This window comes from Euwallacea fornicatus, chromosome 20 (assembly GCF_040115645.1).
Source record: "Euwallacea fornicatus isolate EFF26 chromosome 20, ASM4011564v1, whole genome shotgun sequence".
NCBI lineage: Eukaryota > Metazoa > Arthropoda > Insecta > Coleoptera > Curculionidae > Euwallacea > Euwallacea fornicatus.
In genome coordinates this window covers 1,473,672-1,496,050 of record NC_089560.1, presented here as the reverse complement: position 1 = coordinate 1,496,050, position 22,379 = coordinate 1,473,672, and the positions used below count along the sequence as shown (strand labels likewise).

The window sequence follows — 22,379 nt, the reverse complement described above, 5'->3', positions numbered from 1 at the left end:
TTAGATGTAGAAACACATCTTTTAAGAGAAAAACGAATATTTAAATGCAAGGAGTGGGCCCCCAAGATCATGATCGTGATTATTTTTTGTGAAAAATATGTTACGCCGCTGCTTTTTCAAAAAATAAAAATCGCTTTTTTAACGGAGCACATTTTCAGCAACTTATTCAATTTTTGTTTGTCTAAATGGTCGTTATAAATTGCTACAAATTAAGTATTATTATAACTAATTTTGACGTTGTTATAACATACAACGTTAACTAATCCGTTTGTTGTTTGAAAAGGCTTGATATTACGAAAAGAATTAAGATATTATTTTTTTAACAAAAACAACTAGAATAAAAAAACGATTTTGATTTTTTGAAAAAGCAGCGGTGGAACATATTTTTCACGAGAAATGTTCAGTGTCATGGCCTTGAGGGCGCCACTGTTTGTTTTTGTCTTAAAAGGTGTGTTTCTACACCTCACTTACGCCCACCAAGTTTGATAAAAATATTTAATGCTGGTCCGGAGTTATTAAAAAAATAATAATAAAAAAATATATTATAGCAAACTTTAACACCCTGTATTTCAGACAGGAAACGAAAACGGACCTATGTTCATGTTAATGTTTTTTCTCAAAATCACCCATAGAATCACCCCTTAAATTTGTGACATACTATTCCGAAACACCCTGTATATGCCATTAAATTGAAGGCTCTCTCTCAAATAGATATATTTCAAGTTTGATTAAAGTAACTAAAGTATAAATAATTCTGTAGAAAAATTCAAAGTTTCATTTTTCTTTTAAATTTATTTCGCTAGATGAAGTAGAAGAAACAACGTTAATAAACCCTTTTTTAATTCTAACAATATCAAATGGAGGATATTAAAAATCAAAAATTAAGTATTTTAGAGGGACGATTAATTAGATCACACACAATACAAAGGAATTCAATGCAAGATTTTTCCCATCAACAGGAGAAATTTTCACACTTCTGTTTTATAATTAATTACTATATGTCTATTTACATAATAATTTGTCTCTTTTATCAAAACTTACCTATAGGTACATAACCATTTCGGTTGCTAATCAAAAAATGGGACTCACCTGAAAAGAAAAAATATCACTTAGTAAACAATAACTAAATATTCCAAAAGTCCAAAAATGGAACTAATACGCATTGTGAACAGTGCTTGTGAGGACAATTATTTTATAAAAGTAAAGTAGACGAGATGAGAATAAATTGAATAAATAGACGAAATCGCAAGCCGATTTAAAGATGAGGACGAAGGAGGATAATAAGTGTTTCTCAAAAGTGCAATATTTGTGCCCCCTTGAATGCTGCATATCGCGACTACTTCTATTTGTATTGCGAATGTTTTCTATTCCTCTAAATTGTCAATTTTAATTACTCCAATTTCTTTTTCTAATCATCATTTATGCACTAATCAAACAACAAAGTAACGCAGGCACGTCTCTGCACAAACAGAATAGATCCAAACCATATCGATTTTCAGTTCGTTGAAGGGATTGTATACATTTTTAATTGTACCGACAAGTTTGGTTAATCATGAAAATGCGAGGGCCCTAAATGCATTTTTAATTTATTTTCCCCTTTTCCTCGGTTTACTCTGGGAAATTATTGGGAGCCGTCGATTCCTATCATTTATTGATCAATGAAATTCGTTTTCATTGTCTGGCTATAAATATGTTATAGGTAAAATGAAGGGTATGGGGGAAAAACAAGGATTGTCACATTTTGTTAATTTTTGGACTATTGGCGCGATCTTATAGAGAACAATCAGATCGATATGAATTCAAGTTATCGATTGGAGAAAGTAAGAATGTGTTGGTTTACTATCACAAATTCAAATCGCAAGATGGGAAAAGAACAAGGATTGATCGAGCTTCTGAGGAAAAAACAAAGAATGTCCACGCCGTCAGTGCTTTTAAAATTTTATTATTTTTAATTATTATAATATTATTTTAATTTATCGAATGGTGTGACATTTCTTGTTTTTATTATTATACCTTTCATATACAGAATATCCCAGTGACATTATATGGGGCGAAACAGCGTTGAAAACTTATGCTATTAAATTGAACATGTATTATAGAAAACTGGTACCTTTCGGTTTATAACATGTTAAGAAAAAAGATGTTTCTATAACTTCTCGGTGCTTATTATTATATATTATTACATTTTGCAAGTTTTCGAGACGAAATTTTGCACAAAAGAGTTTTTGGGTACACCGACTCTATCTAAAATGTATATTTTTAACTAACGTAGAAGCGGCACCGCACATGGTACTCGTATTTAGAAAAAGTAACATAATTTTCTGAGTAAATATCGCAGCTTAATTTTTTTTAAATCGTTTTAAAAGAACTGGTATAGTTAAGAAAAGTGCGTATCTCTAACAGTTCTCGAGATATTTTTCAAGTATTCTTTCCGGCATATATGCTATGAGTGCGCTGACAGCACGTTTTTAAAGCGGCGCCGTCCTTAAAAGGCTATGGAAAAAATGTATTATTATGCTACGTGAAATGTTCTTCACAGAAGTATTATTTGTGAATTTGTTTTTTCATTTATTTATTAATTTTCCAAAATCAACATAAATTAAACGGAAACTTGCCTAAATTAACTTTAATATTTAAATAACAAAAAGAATAATGCAATCACACTAAAGTAAATTTTCAAAATGTCACCAACCTTTTGAATAGACTTCCCAAGTCTTAAGCCAAAATTGTGCCTCGCCCTGAAATGAATTCCGTTTTCATTTCTAATCTCGTTTATCCTTTCCCGAATGTTATCCCACAGGTCTTATCTGCTGTTAGGTATTTTCTTGTATGTCAAAGATTTTAGATATCCCCCCAGAAAAGTCTAGTGGGTTCAAGTCAGGGCTTCGCGCTGGCCAGAGATGTTTATTATCCCGACCAATTCATCGTTGGGTAAAATGTAATTAAAAATAAGCCGAGATTCGTCAGAGATTCGCACTTTTCTTAAGTATACCTTTTCTTTGTAAAATATCTGTTTTTTTTTTAATTTATGCAAAAAATTTAACTACAAGGTTTACTTAAAAAGTTACGTTAGATTTTGCAAATACGTGTACGACGTAGGGGTCGTCACATATATGCTAGTTAAAAATACACATTTTAGATAGATTTGTTGTATCAAAAAACCTTATTGTGTAAAATTTCATCGCAAAATGTAAGATTTATCAATGAGTTACAAAATTTTTGTTTTTGCTTTAACACCCTGTAAATTGAAACGACGAAAACATAACAGCAAACATAGAAAATTAAAACAGGAGTACTTTAAGGTTATTCAGGATCATACTAACTCCTTTAGGACAAAAACACCTAACTAAAGTCTACATGGCTTAAAGGAGAAATACCTCCTTGAAAATTTAAACATTACGAAAACGTTCAAGATGTTTTAGGAAAAGCATCCCAACATAAATATTTCGTATGATACCTACAACCATGTATTTAATATCAAATTCAATTTGTCATTTGGGTATCCAAATACAAGTACGTGTTCAGCATGTGATAAGTTTCATGCAACATTGAGAATGTTGTCAGTTGAGAGTGATGCTAAGAAGATAGAGCAATTCACTATAGAGAATCGTCTTCACAAAAGAGAGGCGTACATTTCCTACGATCGGAAGAAGAGTTCACGTTCGCAAGCAAAGCGTCTTGTAATAGCTATAGATTTTCAGAAGAACATATCACTGCCTAAAGTTTTCATGAATAACATCTATATCTATGAGGTGTCCTACATTCGACTCTCAACATGGGTATCTTGGAACTTATGGAAGACACAGAGTGGGTTAAATAGAGGCAAAGTTGTATATTTATGAGAGGAGCACTTTGCCTTTTTAATTTTTTTTTAATTCCAATTACTTCCAGAGACATCCGGAAAAAAACTTATAATCGCTATTCCCCTTTTTTTTTCTGCCTTAAATTACATAGAAACTTGAAAAGGAAGAACGCTTTCCTGAGGCACTTTTTCCCGCATTGCAATATGAAAATAGTTTTTCGGATATACGACGTTTCGGATTTTCAATACCATCATCAACTTTTTTTTTCCAAATAGAGACCTGACTTCTGACAAATTCGGCTTGTCGTTGGCGACAGAATGACAACCATGTGTTGCGCCTGCCGATTTGCGGCGTTTTGATCAGAAATATTCATTGTCAAGTATTTTGAAAATGTATTTGGAACATTCTGGTTGTTCGTACATTCAAAGAGCATTTTCAAATTAGTGTTATAAAGGCTAATAATACCATCGATTAAGAACTAAAAGAACTGATAACGTAATATTCAAGAAAAACCTTTTTTTTTATTTCTGAAATGAACACAAACAAATAATAAAAAAAATACAAATTATATTTTTGATATAGACGTCGCAAATTTCTAAGTGTGCCATATGGTTGTTTTCACTTATCAATGACTAACCAAATTCGTTAGAGGTAAGGTCCCTAATAGGAAAACAGAAGTTGATGATGGCATTGAAACACCGAGATGTCGTATTCTCGAAAAACTATTTTCATCTTGTACCGCGGGAAAAAGTGCCTTAACAAAGTTTTCTCCATTTTTACGTTTCTACGCTGGTTAAGACAGGAAAAAAATTAAAGGAAAATTGCAATTATCGTTTTTTCACGGATATATCCAGAAGTAATCGGATTTTTTTTCAAATTGAAAAAGCAAGGAACTTCTCTCATAAGAACACAACTTTGTCTTCGTTTAACCGACTTTCTAACTTCTACGGTTTTCACGATCCCCGTGTTGAAAGTTGAACATGGGACACCCTGTAATACAGTAGGGAATTGTCGGCATTTTCTTTTCGCGTCCATGTCTTGCATTCGGGATAGTTAATCTTCTACACGTATCCAGAAACAGTTGCGAAGAAAAGTCCGAATAAAGTTGCAACTTTTTTGGTGCATTTTTTATAGAATTACATGCTGGACACGGTTAAAAATTTACACATTTTCTGCGATGGTGCCGTTGGGCGAAACAAAAATTTTATTATACTTCGGTTCATGCACTACGTGGTGCACGAAATGAAGAGATTAAGCAATGTACAAGTAACTTTCCCAGAAACAGGTCCCTCGCAGGTGGAATGTAACCAAAATACGAGCAATATTAACAATTAAAAAGAAATGAAACTCCAGATGATTGGTAAGAAGCTGATAAGAACCTCACGCATAAAACCGTCACAGTTCTGTGTTGAAGAAGTTACCCAAAACATAGTTATGGACTGGAGTTTAGTTTCAGAGAACGCGCATCTGAAAAAGTTTCCCTTTTCTCTGCTGAATACAAAACATGTGTTTTATACGTATACTCACTGGGATCAATATTACAAACTAGTGAAATTATTATTACCCTAGATCTCATACCAGTGAAAGTGGAAAAATTGAAGGGCCTAATAGTGCTGAAGGAATTCTGTTGACCAGTTACCGCCAAGTTTGCCTCAAACCTTCGACATAAATAGCGAACTACCGGATAACTGTAATCTGGTGGATACGTAGAAAGTTTTCGATACACTCGACATCGTACGGTTAATTGCAGGTCCTGTGGTCCAGCTGCCGCCGAGAGGACATACCCTGTTTTTGAGCACATTTTGTGCCTTCGAATTGTTTATATATTATTAACTTTAACAAACGGAACTATTTCTTTATATAGCACCTAAAGTTGTTAATATGCACGTTTAGTAATGTGCACACCTTATTTTGGGCCAGTCATTAGTGATGCATTTGGATAACACGATTTAAAATTTCATCTAGCTCAAAAACTTGTCCGGAGGACATACCATGTTTTTTTCGCTATACCCTTCAAATATTGATTTTAAATAATTCATTGCCGAACTTCGAGGGCAGGTTAGAGAGCTAAAAGTTTTGGAGTCGTCGTTCCTTGGAGAGCGTCAATAAAAAATAAATCTTTGTTCATAAAATATCTCAATCTCGGATGGTTTTATTGATATCTGGGCACGCAGAAATGGAGTCTAATTTTGATCCCATCAACTTATTTAAAATCAGTTGCCTAATGCCAAAATAACAAGCCAGTGAGCCTGTGATGCATAAAGCCAACAGCGTTGTATTCGAACCAACATTAATTCTATTTCATTATGTTTATATCCTATTTGGATTGACTAATTTGCTTTAATAACCTAATAACAAAGCGAACGCATGCAAAAGGGATTAAAGTTTAAGGCTGCAATTTAGTTTAAAACGAATCACTATTGGGCTATTTTACAACAAGGCTTTGAATTTATACTGGTTTACTGTTACGAGGATGAGGTTCTTAATTATATGGGGAGCCATTTTCCAGCAAATTTCAGTTATTTTACAGCAAAAGATTATTTTGACAAAACATGAATTGCCCTTTATTTGTTACCAATACCATACTATCAGACATATTTGTATTCCAGATAGCAAGGACCTCGAAGCGAAGGGAGAGACAAAAATCCCTCTCGCAGGTTCCAATCCTGATATGATAATTGTTCGAACGTCAAAGGTCAATAGACGGGTACGGTCAATTAGGCTCCGTAATTTTTGAGCGGATAGCCCTTTTTTGAGCCACCCTGAATCTCGAAAATTTCGCTTTTCATTCTGCCGCCATCTTAGACTTTTATTTAACCCGCCGGTCTATTCCTTCGAGATTGTCAGATAACTTCTGGTCAAGAAAATGCAGGACACCTTGTATACAGCGGCGCGCATTGTGGGTTTCATTGAAAATTAAGTAAATTCAGGTTAGATGTAAAATTTGTCAAATGTGCGTTGTTTTAAAAATGCTAAAGCTCCTATTTTTGTATTTTTGGATATTTTGATTACTGTTTCCAAATAGTTTGAATTTTAATGAAACGGACAAACTGACGGAGCAGAATAACAATTATGGTTTAATAGAATTTTGCTCGCAATAACTGAAAATAATATTATTCATTATTCAAATATCATTATCAAAGAATTACTAGGAGGTAGGTATTAGATTCTATTTCCTTGGCCCACTGGCAAGTCATAATTAATTTATGCTTACATTAGGGGCTGCTTGTTTTATGTCTAGGTTCGGATTTATTGCTATAAATAGGTTTACAAGGCGTATCAATCAATAAGGCCTCTTTTAGAAGAGAGAACTTACCTGTGGCTTATATAATAAATTAAATAATTTAAATACATCACTGAAATTAAGATACCCCGATCGAAGACGCACTTTTACCTACCACCTACAGTACAAGAGTTAGAAAGAATGAGATTTACTAAAGATTGCCCTGCTGAGAACATCTTAAGCCGCGTGGTGCGATAGTTATTTACATGACAAGAGAAGAAAGTAACTCTTAACGCACGAGTGCGAAATGTTGCTGCGAGTCACAAGCGAAGGCCGTTGACAGCCGAGTGTATTAAGTACTTCGTGATCCATATACTAAACAGTGAAGATGTTATCTAACCGTGAGTTGAGTTCGGATCATCACAATGAAAATTCGAAGTAACTTCACAACCAACTAGGAGATGCTTTGAAGCGTTAGCCAAACTATAGGAAGAAATAGAGTATTTAATTGTTGTAATGATCGCCTGTGCCTTTCATGGCATTGCAGCCCAAAGTTTTGCGTGGAAACGCTGGATAAAATCATGGAAGGAAACTAACGTGAATGTTATAACATATAGCAAATTTTCCTACCGTAATCATGTCTATTCGTTCTGGTGCCGAATGTGAAAACATTTTTCCTGTTAAAATCTTTAAACGTTTCAAATAAACAAATCACTTTTAATTAAATATGACAGGCCTAAACGAGATGTCAATGCAAATGATGTCAAAATTGCAAGGATATTTCGGCAGTTTCATGTGGCATAACACAAAAACAGCGTGTTTAGATATTTTTCTAAAAATATATGGTTTTGCGAAAATGACTAGGGCCAAGTATAGGAACCTCTGATGGTGTTGAGTAGATAAGTAAATTCGGCATTTAACAGCAACACGACAAAGAGGGTGTCCCGTTTAAAGTGAAGAAGTTGTTTAACATTTAAAAGTTGTAAAAATTTGGAGCAACTTTAAGAACACCCTGTATAATTTGCTGGTTCTTTGAAAATTGCAGTACAAAATTTGTTCCATTGTTGGCTTTCTATTAAAATTTTGTTTTAAAAACTTGAATATCGGATGAGAGGTTCAATGTTGAAAACTGTCTTGCATTTTGACAAAACATCAATTATTTTAAAAATCGCTAGAGTTAGGAAATCTTAATCAAACTTTATCTTATTTTAATGGCTGAATTCAAAAATGATATAATATACAGGGGGCCCCATTAAAAAAATGCAACTTTGATCAATTGCATGTGTTTGGAACACTTTGTATACTTTGAAAATAATTTTAAATCCTAGATTGTCAGTATAGATCCAAAATAAGAACAGTGAAAAAATCTCGTGGCTTTGTCATGTAATTCCGAGGCGTTGCTCGGGGCCCACCGTGCCTAAAGTTTCTGTTTATTGAATAGAAGACACCCCCTTCCCTGCGTAGCAACTAATCTAAGACTAGGCCTTGTTGCATTTTATTTACAAACAGCTTAGAATGTGCTGTATTTAATTGTAACAAAACGTTTTCGTTTCTACTGATTACACCAGGTAGGTATGAATTTCTTGATAACGAACGACGATTTCAAATATCAACTGCGAGCCCGAGTTCTTATTTACTTTAGCACAAGGGGGATCCTGATTTTCCGTATATCTTGGGTCTGTAATCGTGGAAGAGGATATTTTGAGTGCATCAATATCTATAATGAATCTTCAGCGTAATAATATAGCAAACTCGAACTATTTTTGCTTTCGAAACCAATTTGTTTAGACCATTATTTTCTACATGACATTTCCCGAACTGACATAACATCTAACGCGGTCGTCCTTCGGGCATATTTATGATCCTTTATGATCAATATTCGAAAGAACGGTAATAATTATTAATTACGATCAATATGAGCGAGCAAACCCTTCCTCCCTGAAAAAAAAACCTAAATTCTGTTTACAGGTAATAAATCATTTTTACGATCTCCCCAAAATAATGTAACACAAAAAAATTAATCCTCCAGTTCCTCCAGGGGCCACCAGTTGCTATATGTGCCTGTTGCTGGAAAGCACTATTTCTAGCTGCTGATTTACTACACGCCAATAAGCCGTGGTGAAAGGCACAATTGAACGTTTAATCGATTAGAGTTGAATAAGAATTGAATTTCTTCTTTCTTTTCCTTTTGTTAGGGAAATCGTACACAACTCGTTGCCGAAGGCTCATAAATCATTTCGGCGTGATGGACCATTCTCCGACATTATCAGGATTCGAGTTTTTTCGGTACGAAACCTGTGTACATGCTTCGTTAAATACCTACTTATTTCAATCTAATACGTTGAGTAATAAGGCTTAAGATGTAGCTTTGGAGTGAGTAACTCGCGGCAAATTAATCCGGATAAAGGAGAATCTTGTATCAGTCCGCGAGCGGTACCCAACATTTAGATTAACCCTTTGTCACGCTCTAGTTCTCGGTTTGTGTAAAATCACTTATAACTAAACTAATTAGGAAAATAAAGCCTCATTTCGGAGAGGCAGACCAAGCCTTAGCTTTGTTAATATTAATTTGCAGTTGTGCGTTATGTGCCCCGTTTTGTCGGAAGTTTTCTAAACCAAGGGTGCAAACACTTCGGGCCTTCACACCCCCCTCGAGCGGCGCCTTCTTTCAATAAAGTTTTTAGGCAGGGCTTCAGTTATAACGATCTGCAACCCAATTATTCGTAAACATGCAAATATATCTTATCTACTGTGGAAAATGACATTAATCGTGGATTAATTCGATGATCGTTAGACCTACGACTTGCAATTGTCTAATAAATAGTTTCAAGAGATGTTGCAATCAGATTGCTCGGTTGAGAGAATTTTAAGGGCTGCAAATGATCAATGTGCTGTTAATTTTAATTTAAGGGCAGGCTAGTCTCGGGGAACTTCACCTGTTATTAATGTTCACAGCACATTACCAACGCTGCTCTAAAAATTCTGACTTTGAAAAAGTATTTTTCACATAAAGTAGTTTTTTTTTTCGTTCATTTGGACCGGCTCATTATGAAAATAGTAATAATACATATTTCAAAATTAGTTTCGGTTTTCGAGAAAACAAAAATTCTACTTTTTTTTTTTACAAAAATTAATAAACATCGTACATCCCTCTATTTATCCGCAGAATTGCTACGTAATTTTTTCGCTGCCTTCTTGTATTCTGCTTTTGAAACATCTCGGTAAAGAGTCCAGCAATAATCCGCCAACATGGAAACGTTTCATTTGCCCTGATATTGTTGTTCCATCGTTGCGATATCCTGATGAAAGCGCTTCTCATGTTCATCACCGAATGCCCCACAGTTACCAGGAAAGAAGTTTAAATGAGAAAGGAAAAAGTGAATTTTCAGTTACACGTTGCAGCCCAGTTTTTGGTGTGTAATAACAGATTTTCGACAAGTTCACTATAGCTGTCACTCCTCTTATTTCCTAAGAAGTTTCTTGCCAAAAAACGGAAACTGTCTCAAGTTTTTTTTCACCTCTCAAAACAGGGTCAAAGTTATTATCGTTCATTAAATTTCTTATTTGAGGACCGATGAATATACCTTCCTTGATCTTAACTTCATTTAATCTTGAAAATTTTTCACAAAGGTATTGAAAGCTCGCTGCCTTTTTGGTTTATTGCTTTTACGAAGTTGTTCATAAGCCCTAGTTTAATGTGCCACGGTGGAAGTAACATTTTTTGTTAGTCAACTAAAGGGTTGTTTTGAACATTGTTCTCCCCAGGTTGAAGTAACTGACGATGAGGCCGAATGTTTCCTTCGTGATGCGCTTTTCCATCACGACTATCCCATTCGCAGAGGAAGCAAAAAATTTTGGTATAACCCAATTTTAGTCCAAGCAGAAAAGCTACTACTTTCACATCTCCGCAGATTTGTTATTGGTGGGCATCATACTTAATTCGCAACACAATCGTTTTCGTATTTTCATAAGATTCTTTCATATCGACCGCGTTACCAATGGGATTCGAGGATAAAACATTTTTAACGTGTAGCAAAACACCTTTTAAGTTTAGCTTAGAGCCACTTACGAACAACCTCTATTCATTCTGTTTGTACAGTGTGTAACATTTAAGCTGGAATATCGAAATATCCCGAATACTAGGTATGCTGCAAAGAAACGTTTACTGTCAAGCTTTAATCACGCTGAGGGGAAAATGTAGTGGTGCTAAAGTTGTTTCCCCTCCACCCTCGTGTGGGCGGAGGGGTTACTTTTTATTTTCAAATGGCAACCCTAATTTTTTTACAGATTCGGATAATACAGGTTAAACTAGGAAAAAATTGTCCGTAGCATTTTTTTTATTTATACAAGAGAATACTGTAATAAACGAAATTCAATTCATATTTCAAACGGCAACCTCCACTTAAAAAAAAATTCTGTGCAACAAAAAAAATTCCATGGTAATAAAACGTGACAAATAAGCAAAAATGTAAACAAATAAAATATCAACTTTTAAACATTCTCTTGTTAACACTGCTGCACGATAGAGTATTTGACCGTAGGAGAGAAAATCGAAATGGTTTTGGTGTATTTGAATGTCTACATGTAGTGTGTGTACATGTACATATATTGAATTTTTTTCATTACAGTATTTTTTAGCATGAATTAAAAAAAAGTTTCGGACTAATTTTTCTTATTTTTAGCCGTATTATCCGAGTATTTAATTAAAACTTGGGGTTACAATTTGAAATTAAAAAGTTAGCCCCCACTCCGTCCACATAGAGGGCGGAGGAGAATTAACTCCGACACCAATACATTTACCTTTCAGAGTGATTAAAGCTTGATACTAAACATTTCTTCATAGGACGCGTAGTATTCAAAATATTTCGATATTCTGAGCTGAACGTTACCCTCTGCATATGCATAATGCCATGGGCGCAAACCACTCATATCTTTACAAAAAACTAAACTTTCAACTATTTGAAAATATTCCGTTGCCCCGAAGTTGAATGAAATAGGAATGCCTAGAATAACAGAATTTTAAATATTAATAAAATTATTCTTAGAATTGAAAAAAACTTAGAATAAGAATTTTTTGGGAAATCATGAAAATTTAAATCAATGAATAAATCTTACTTATCAACATGTATTCAACATGGGTAGAAAAACAGAAATTAGTTTTAATTATTTCAAATACTTTTCCACGGTAGACCACTAGTGTAATTTCGCCCTTAATAGTACTACCTCATACGTGCCTGAACACCAGGTATCAGTCTTAACATTTATTTTCATAGCGCCCCATTCCTGATTAATTTTATTTCATAACAGCCAGGTAGACCTGTTTACTCTGTACGGCATCGTGCCGATTTGCGTCCGGTAAATTGAACATTACAATACCTGAGTCTGCAAGATTGTTACTAAGCTGCTTCACCAGCTTCTAATTAGTGATCCATCGCTTTAAAAATTGCAGTTGTTTCCACAACAATTTTTTTAGTAAAATTATTTTTCCTCCATTACTGTATCTACAATTTACAACATGGCTATATTCCTTGTTTTGCATGTAAATAGTCAGTTTGTAAACGCAGGCAGGCTTCGATGAATAACTAATTCCAGGAACTGTGGACGAAAAAGTCACTTTAAACCGGACCTTTAATTTTTACACATACGCTTTTAGTGGACCATTGAACGAGCCGATCTATGCAAATTTCTTTGGCCTTTGCAACTAATAAGGATACTTGCAGAAAACGTGGCATTTTTCGGTATTCTATTAGGTCGTGTAGTATGAAATGAGTAGAATTGAATTGAAACTTTAGTCATTTTTTTTTCATATGAAAAGTTTTTATTGTCAATCGAAATATGCACCACCATTATCGATAACACTTCTGCCATTTAACGGGAAGTTCATTGATTCCCCTGCTGTAAAAGCCTGCAGGCCGGGAGTCGATAAACTCGTGGAAGGCAGCTTTGACAGCCTCGTCGGAGTTGAATGTTTTCCCTACCAAGAAGTTGTCAAAATTTTGAAAGAAGTGGTAATCAGTGGGTGCTAAGTCGGGTGAATACGGTGGATGATGAATAGTTTCCAATTCCAACTCCTGTAGCTTGGCCGAGGTGACTGGTGCGGTGTGCGGCCGAGCGTTGTCGTGCAACAATAGCGGTGCGCTTCGATTGACTAATCTTGGCTGCTTGACCGTCAGTTGCCTCATCATTTCGGTCAGTTGTCGGCAGTAGACATCAGCCGTAATCGATTCACCAGGTTTCATGAAGCTGTGAAGGATGACACCTGCGTTGGACCACCAAACGGACACCATAAGCTTCTTTTGATGAAGATTTTTTTTCACACTATGTTTTGGTGGTTCACCTTGATCCAACCACTGCGATGAACGTCTGGTATTGTCATGTAGGATCCATTTCTCATCACAAGTAACAATCCGATTCAAAAATGGATCGTTATTATATCGGCACAACAAAGAAACACAAGCTTGGAGATGTCGTTCTTTCTGTATGTCGCTCAACTCATGCGGTACTCACTTGTTCAGCTTCTTCACCTCATCCATTTCAGCCAAATGAGTCAATATTGTTTTTTTGGTGACACTGAATATTAACGAAAATTCGAACGCACTTTGACGTGGATTCGCTTCCACCACGGCTTTCGGATGATCGTTATCCACTTGAGTTTCAGGTCGTCCACGTGGTTCGTTTGTTAGGTCAAAATTGCCAGAACGAAATTTCATGAACCAACGAGATACTGTTTGCTGTGAAGTGACTTCAGTACCAAACACATCAATAATCTTGCGAGCCGTCTGAGCTGTTGTGGTTCCACGGTGGAACTCATATTTCATTAACACACGAATTTCACTATTTTGCATGGATGCACAAAAAATTTTATAAAAATAAAACTTTTCAATAATTTTTAACACTTTAAACTCTGATCGAAAGAGGAAGAATGTGCCTTTTCCACGTAAAAAAGTCAAGTCCAAATGTAGATTTAGAGTGAAGTTATTCGCAGTTGAATGTGGCATTTCGAGAATCTGCTCATTTCATACTGCACGACCTAATAGTTCATTTAGCTTGGGCGACTTGTATCATTGTGCGAAAAATTCGCACACAGGTTAAGGTACATATTTAAAAATTGAACAGTTAAATGGATCACATTTCCACTAGTCCTTAGCGATCACACACTGAAACCCAGCGGTGGGCTGTTGGTATTGGTTTTCTGGACCGAATAATGTGCTTGTTAAAACTTTCATATATCCTGGATCGATATCCATTCATTCCGGGTGCCTGCGGAATATTCGTTAGTCAATTCTAGCCAGTTCGTGAACATATCTGACCCTTAATTAGCCCTAATAATTTCCTCGACAATGGTTCTCGAAAGTCCAATTAAATTCATGCATAACTGAAGCTGCATATTCTTGAGTGGCTGATTAAATCCGGAGACACCCGCTGGATTTCTGACTCGCATTGCTTGAATTTTAACTAAACTGTTGTTCTATTAATAGTTAGTTGTAAGACACAGTTCCGATAGGGGTCCTGGAGTTGGTCGCTCGTCTGAATTGCAAATTTGCAATATTCAATCTAACAATTCATAAAAAGAGCAATTAAAATTTCGTTCCTTGATGAAAGTGCCTCAGCGAACCGTCAATTTAATAAAATTGCTATTCTCCATTACCATTTTCATAATATCTCATATCAGATCATTTCGAAGGGGGACTCGAAAATTCGCCCCGAAAATTTTAAACAAGTATCTTACTATCCCGAAGATGAAATTCAAATGAAGCCGACCGGAGTGCCTAAAGAAATGTGAACCCAAGCGAAATTTAAAATGAACTGGGAGGTTAATAATTGCTTACTAATTGGGTTTTTCTTCAATTTTTTTTGGAAGATTACTTTGGTTCTACTTCCTATTAACCTTTAAGAAACGCTGAATTCGTGGTAATTATCGGAATGTAGATGTTCCTGGTACACTGAGCACAACTAACGTCGAATATTTCGAACTTGCATATCATGAAGTTAGGTGCATTCATTTGATGATTTTCTTCAAATGAAGCGTCGAAGAATAATTAAGTAGTTAATCTAAGTCGCATATGTTAGTTGCTGGTCTAATTCTTAGAAATTTGTTTCCTAGGGGCTTTGGAACGTACAATAGAAATTCCTAAATACGAATTTCTAAAGGGCTCTTGTAGTTTCTCAACGCTTATTCATACGTCTCGAAACACATGATGTGAATTTGTTAGTTTCTACATGACTTACTGTAGGTACTGTACCACAGTGGTGGGTATGTTATTGAGCATGACAAAAAATTGCAATTTTTTTAAAAGTGTTTGACAAGAAGTGCCTTTTAGTCTCTGCTGTGTTTCATTAAAATGTCATTTTTCTGACGAGCGGGCACAATTTCGTGTGGCTGAAGGGAAACGACAATTTTAAAACGCATAATGTGCGTGGCTGCACCTTTGACTAAGGCGCCAGTAAGGATATTTTATAAGTTTTAGATTAAATTATTTGACATCCCTAATGCAAAAAAGGCGCGAACCAGGATGGTCGTGAACAGAAGCAAAAGCCATTTCCAACATTTGAAGTTCTAAGGGTGAACGCCAAGAGTTTGCAGACAGCAGCTTTAGCATAGCGCTTTCGTAAAGTATGGATTAAATTCATCGTTATTAAAACTAACATGATTTTTTAAATATCAGTCGTATTGATGATGTCATTGCTGTCCTCGATATGATGTCATCGGCCGTTTTTTATTCAAACTATATTAGAGAATGTATTTTTTGAGGTATCGATCGTAAAAAATTAGGGAAGTACATAACACATATTTTGAGAAAAATAACATTCAAATACGCAAGCCAATCTTTCTTATTATTAATATCCACGGCAACAAACAAAAAAAAAACAAAAAAACAAGTTTTCACGGCACCAGAATATTTGTTGTTAAGTCCAAATCATTTTGCATTTTGTGTGCATAATTATTTGCGTAGTACTTACCACTTAAAATCGTGTAAAAATGGCCAAGATAACCGAAAGGGAAAAACTGAAATTCTCTCCAGGATTTGAAAGGTGTCCAAACAGCAGTTCACGAATTATTTAACATCCTGATCGGCAACCAACTAACCAAAACACAGGTACAAATCTTTTTCCTAAATTTAGAGAGTTTGGACATGGCCGAGATATACCTAAAACTGGTCGATCCTCGATATCAGAAGGCGAAAAAATTAATATTTCGATAGCAGTGCAAGAAGATCCACATTTCATAGTAAACAACGTTTCATCTCTGTTTAATAAGGCCGTTTTTACTGGGCATAGAACATTGAAAACGAACAAGTACCATCCGTATAAATTTCAATTGTTTCATGCGCTCTTGGAAAATGACTTCGATCGTCGAAATCGGTTTTGCAAAGAAATGCAAGAACTGTGCAACAATGATAAAATCCTTATAAAAAGAATAATTTTTATAAAATCATATTCACTTTAAATGACCATGTGAACCGTTAAAACTATCATTACTGAACTTCTAACAATCCCCATTAGGCGATGTATTCTCACAGCTAACACTCTTAAAATGTGAATATTTCGCGTGCCATAATACGTGATAGAATTCTGTTTTTTGTTTTTTTTTTTAACGGGGTCCTAACTGGAGAACAATATTTAAGTTATTTAGAAAAAGATGTACTACCAGTACCAGTTACTTTATATCCCAATCTAGCAGAACCCGATCTACCAAATACAAATTTACTATTTTGACAAGATAATGCGCCTCCTCATTATGCAGCACCTGCGCGAGCATACTTAAACGAACGATTCCCAAATCGTTGGGTAGGACGAAGAGGATTTATGGAGTGGCCAACTCGTTCACCTGATCTGACACCTCTTGACTGTTTTTTGTGGGGATACTTAAACAGCAAAGCGTGTTTCACTAAGCCCTTAAATTTGGACGATTTAAAAAGATGAATTTGTGAAGAAATTCTACTTACAATTCCAGATGCCATCGACAGTGTTCAAAAGGAATTTATTTACTGTCTTGCTTATTATCAGTCAGCGAATGGATCTAAGTTTGAACATTATATTTAATTTTTTTTTTGTAAATTTTGAAAATTAAGTCAATGCCACTTTTTTAAAAAAAATCTTATGTACTCCTTTCATGTTTTCTACGGTTTATATTTCAAAAATATTTTCTTAAGGATTTTGAGTAACAAAACGTGGGTTTCCATATAAAACAATGGCCCATAACGTGATATCTCAGACAATGATGACACCATCAATATCACTAATAGCTAAAACAATTTTTTTTTACAAAATCGACATGTCCGAAGGCTTGTTCAAACATATGTTAGTTTTGATGTTAATAAGTTTATTTCATACTTTACGAGAGCACTCTACACCCTGAAAAACACTTCGCGATCGTTAACGCAATCGATTAGTCTAAGCATTCTTACTTTTAATTGAAGTATTTAAGGAGTCTGTTTTACTTTATGTAAAGTTTAAGCGACTTACTAGTACACGCATAGCTGTCAGGCGTATTGGCTTTTGAAAATATTTCTTTATTATTCATAGTAGTAGTAGTAGGAAATATTCATTCGCTTAAGAAAGAGCTATCGGCCTCAATGGCCTTTCTGTCCCTTACATAATATTTTACCTTTCTTTTTTGCAATTCAATCAAATATACACAAAAAAAGGGAAGAAGAAAAAAATCACAATTCTTGGAAATATTCCAGCAGTGTAGTGGAAGGCAAGAGGAAGCGGGATTGTCTACTTTGTCTTGTTAGGCAAAGGGGATTGAGTATAGTCCAATTGTAGTGGTTGCCTTTCCATTTGGATCGTAGTTGTAGTAGTCTTTCCGTCATTGTAGTCATTAGTGTCCGTTCATATAAGTGTGCCTTGGATGGATTGTGAAGAGGATTCCCGGGGTGTCTTATTTTGGTAATTAGTCTCAGCGCGATCTGTTTTGTAGTTTGTATGCGCTATTGTTCATATTTAACAAAATTTTTATTAATGCATTGAGCTTTGACTTTAGCGTATTACGATTCAATATATCCGTTCAAAAATGGCTAAAAGTCCTAGTTCGTTTAAGCCGCAATCATTCTTTTGGATTCATTTTACTATGAAAAAGTGTAGTTGCAATCAGTAATTGTCGACGTTTTAGTGAATTTTTGGGATTCTGTAACTGAGAAAATGACTAACAACCCGAAAAATAGCTTTTTAAAATTTTTATCAAGAGTGAGACCATGATGGCTCTGAGTCTGCTTCTGCAATCCCGAATCGTTTGTGCACTCAATATTATTTTTAAACTGAGTAATATCATCCAGCAGATAAATGTAATATAAAACCTTAAAGAAAATATGTTCGTTATCAATCCAAAATGTGAGTAATGTGTTTTGGTTAGGTATGGTATCGTCAAATAAATGTTTGAGGGATATTTATGAAACTGCATAGTAGACTTTCAATTTTCTACGCTTGTACGGAGAGGTAAATATAAAATTAGGACCGTGAAGAATCGATCAACTAAAGGAGATAAATTATTAATATAAAAATTTTACAATGGGAAAAGTGTAAGAAAATCTTTTGGATTCGTGCTATTCGATTTCTCGATTAAATATGCGCTATTTCGCTCCTATCACGATGGAAAACGTACTTTCCCCGTATTTCATATTTCTCTGTTGCAAAAAGTTATATTAATAATGTTTAATTTGATTCCGTTATATGACAATTACCAAAACTAAAGGTAAAAGATTAATACTTGGTTGGTCTTTTGCGATCTTGACATACATCTTTTACATGTCTTGGCATGCTATCTAGCAAAGCTCCTAGAAGGTTTCGAGGAATGGCTTTCCATTTTTCACGAATCGCATTTTCCAATGCATTCAAGTCTTGAGATTCCACTTCCCTTTCATTCAACTTTCGCTTCGTTTGATTCTACACATGCCCTATCACATTCAGATCTGGGTTTCGTGCAGCCAACTCCATACGCGATATATTATATTATCTCCTAAAATATTAGTAATTATTCTTGCTCTGCATACTGTTATCTAATGAGTTCTTCTCTATACCTCAATTCAGTCACGTTTCCTCTTATCAACGGAATTAGTTTAGGCTTACCGTTTCTCATGACACCTTCCCATTCAGGAGACCCCAAAAGCCGCGCTAGCAATCACATATTTTTTTGTATATTCCATTGAGCTTGTTATAACCAGTATCAGTTAAATGCCTTATGGTTGACTTAATTTTGTTGAAGGTATGAGAATGGTGGAGAGATTCAACGATGGTGAGCGCCCAACGCTGTGTTCCACAATGCAATGCTGTGTTCAATTGTTGCCAGTGTGCATCAGTGTTTTAGGGTCTGCGATAACCAGTTAACTGAAAAATATTGCCCAATTGACCGCAACACGCACATAAACCACATAAAGCATTGCACAGCTTCGCCAACGCGTAAACTGTTAAGAATATTTTGAAAACGGGTCTACTAAAAATTGGCAAATTACCATTTGGTAACAGGTATGGGCCCCTTTAGTTTCACCAGTTTCTCAATTGGCGATGTGACTTTTTGGATTTTCCAATTCAAAGGACTAACGTAGATACCCTTACCGGATTTTTATCCCTAGTAGTCTCCCATTTGAATACTTTTCTTCTTCTTTGCCAGCTTTCCTGTTTTGTGTTGTTTGGTTTGGGATAATGCAGAATTTTCAGCGCTAGTTTTAGCTCTGAGAACATTTCTTGCTTATTGTTAATATTAAATGCGATATTGTCCATTAGCGAATAGAGCATTGAGCTGAAAGCTATTACTTGGAAAATGTACTAGCTCTAATGCAGTTAGTGCACTGTCGGCCCCCGACGGGCTTTTTACACGAAACTCAGTTACATTATCTGCTCGGCGCACACACACACTGACACTATCGGCCGGTCCTTTGAGATAACAACTTCTAATACTATCACTTCCATTTAATTAAAGAGTTAACTTTTAATAGTTTTGACTCCGACATTTAATCCTTTGTCGAGCTGCGCCATTGCCATTAGATTTTAGAATCGATCCCAACACCCTTACATTATGATTGAAGTCCTATTTCTGATCAATGTTGTCACGAAGCGGCTTTGAATTGAACAAGTGTGATCAGATGAAGTTTGACGACGTTGCATGTGTACCAATTTACTTATCAACGGCCATGCAGGATAGCTACTTAGCGTGCGTAAGTCCAGTGTCTTAGCAAATACGCAATTTACAAAAAAAAAAGGTTTCAAACAAAAGTTTTTAGTATGTAAAAGGTCAATATTCTAAAATTATTTTTAGATCTGCTGTTTTCGCCAGAAAACTGAGACAATAACAAATTACATTTCTTTACGTGAACCTCCCCCCCCAGATTTTTTTGCCATTTTAGGATTTCTCGTAAAATTTTAAGGTCAGTTTACGTAAGATACCGTATCTTTAAAATTTACCGTTTCCGAGTTCCCGAAAATTATCCCGTTTTGACTTCCAAATGCTTTGACAGTCGCATTGGTGATATTAGAAACAATTAAGTCAAACAGCAGTTAAATTTTACCAAAATCATCATAAATCATATTATAATAATCGACAAAATTGACGTTAGATTCAGATCCATTCGTTGATAAATAAATAAATAAATAAATAAATGGTCAACTTATCAAACAATTCGAACGCGTAAAATGTCTGTTGACTGACGAGAGACGGTTGCTGACGTCACAGATGCGACTATCAAAACATTTAGAAGCCAAAAGGTGACAATTTTTGGGAACTTAGAAACTGCTGGGTTTAGGGATAGAGTAATGTTAATAAAAGTTGCAGATTTTTTAATTCTGAACACGATGCCGTTGAGAAAATTGGGGCATTCTATTTAAAAAAGCAAGTTATTAATGCTTGAAATCATGCAAGTTCGGAGGCATATTTCGGTGGTTGTGAAAGCCTTTTTCTCACATCCAAACATGACAAAATGTAGTTTAGTAAGTTCTCTTGGAACTTCAAAATACCAATATCGAAATTCGCAATGCTAAGGGTACAGCATTGTTTTGCGGCGGATCCTGCAGCTGTCAAAATTATCCAGGAAATTCTCAAATTTTCCTGGATAATTCGGAAACGGTAAATTTTAAAAATACGACATCTTACATAAACTGACCTTAAAATTTTACGAGAAATCTCCAAATAGTCAACAATAGGGGGGGGGGGGGTGGAGTTTTGTCACGTAAAAAAAATATTATTTGTTATTGTCTCAGTTTTCTGGCGGAAACGGCAGATCCAAAAATAACTTTAGAATATTGCCCTTTTACATACTAAATACTTTTGTATGAAACTTTTTCTTCTAAATCACATATTCGTTGAGTTATTGGACTTCCTCACACGAAGTAGCCACCCTGTATGTACATGCTTGTCGTGCTAGTCGAAAACTCCTTGGAAGCGTATTTATTAAACGCAACAAGCTTAGACGAGCAGCATTCCAATTAGTAATAATTTCAGTCGGAATTTCCTTGCCATAATGCCGGGAACTTCACTAACAAGACAACCAGAATTGAATCTCTACCAGGAACCAGATTATTAATATAACGTTAAGCTCGGTAGATTGTTGAGAATCTATTATCGAAGTTTATTTTCAAAGGAGCTAGCATAATGTTTATTATCGAGCCGTGGAAAGAAAATTTCCTCAACATGGCTCGCCTGGAATGCGTCTGAAGTGGTCATAAATTATTTTAAACAGGCATAGGGGGTAGAAGTAAGAAAAACCTGTCGTGCACTCGGGAATTTGCCACTAATCCAGTTGAGTTAGGGGATAAAATAGTTTTCCATTAAAGCATAAAACAGGGTAAATTGTGTAGATTTTATTAGGGACGCTTATATAAACGGAAAGAGACGGTGCTATTGGACACCTGCCAATTACTCTGTTGCATGCAACTTATAAATTCTCCCTGGCGCCAGGAATCCGGCTCTGCCACCAGTTGCTGCTGCTATCGGTGCATCCTGCGGACCTGTTGCTGTTTTAAAATGAATTCTTAGAATTATTTATGATTTAAACCTGCTTTCGAGTCTTGTCTTATCAAAGCCAAAGTTACACGGTGTGTCTGTAAAAATCCCTCGTGACGCTCTATTAGAAATTGTTGGGGTCAAAGCGAAATGGATCCACCATATTTACCTTAATCCAAAAGTCGCTAATTACAGAGCTATAGGATGGCAAAGTTAAAATTTTAAAATTACTCCCTTTTTTATATCGGTTCTTACGCTAGACCGTTCGAATTAACGAAATTAAATTCGATTAACGAAGCATCGCGTAGGTAAATCGTTGGCAAATATGAGTTGGTCTTCTTGAAAAATACTTTTGATTTTATTTTAACGAAATCGAATGATTCGGTATAAAAACAGTGATTAAAAGTTGGCGGTTTTA

At 35.3% G+C, this 22,379-nt stretch overlaps 1 protein-coding gene across 22 annotated transcripts in view; it reads right to left on the bottom strand.

Annotated features, from left to right (window-relative positions):
- Nucleotides 1-22,379, bottom strand: part of bru3 (bruno 3) — a 457,921-nt gene that overhangs the window by 107,890 nt on the left and 327,652 nt on the right. The window contains exon 1 of one of the 22 annotated variants that reach the window (XM_066294033.1): nt 15,988-16,129. The exons of 20 other annotated variants lie outside the window; for them this stretch is intronic. The gene's annotated coding sequence lies outside the window, so the exon portion shown is untranslated. Of the gene's footprint in view, nt 1-15,987; nt 16,130-22,379 lie in introns of those variants that run through there. One more of the 22 variants, XM_066294042.1, reaches the window with a different exon arrangement.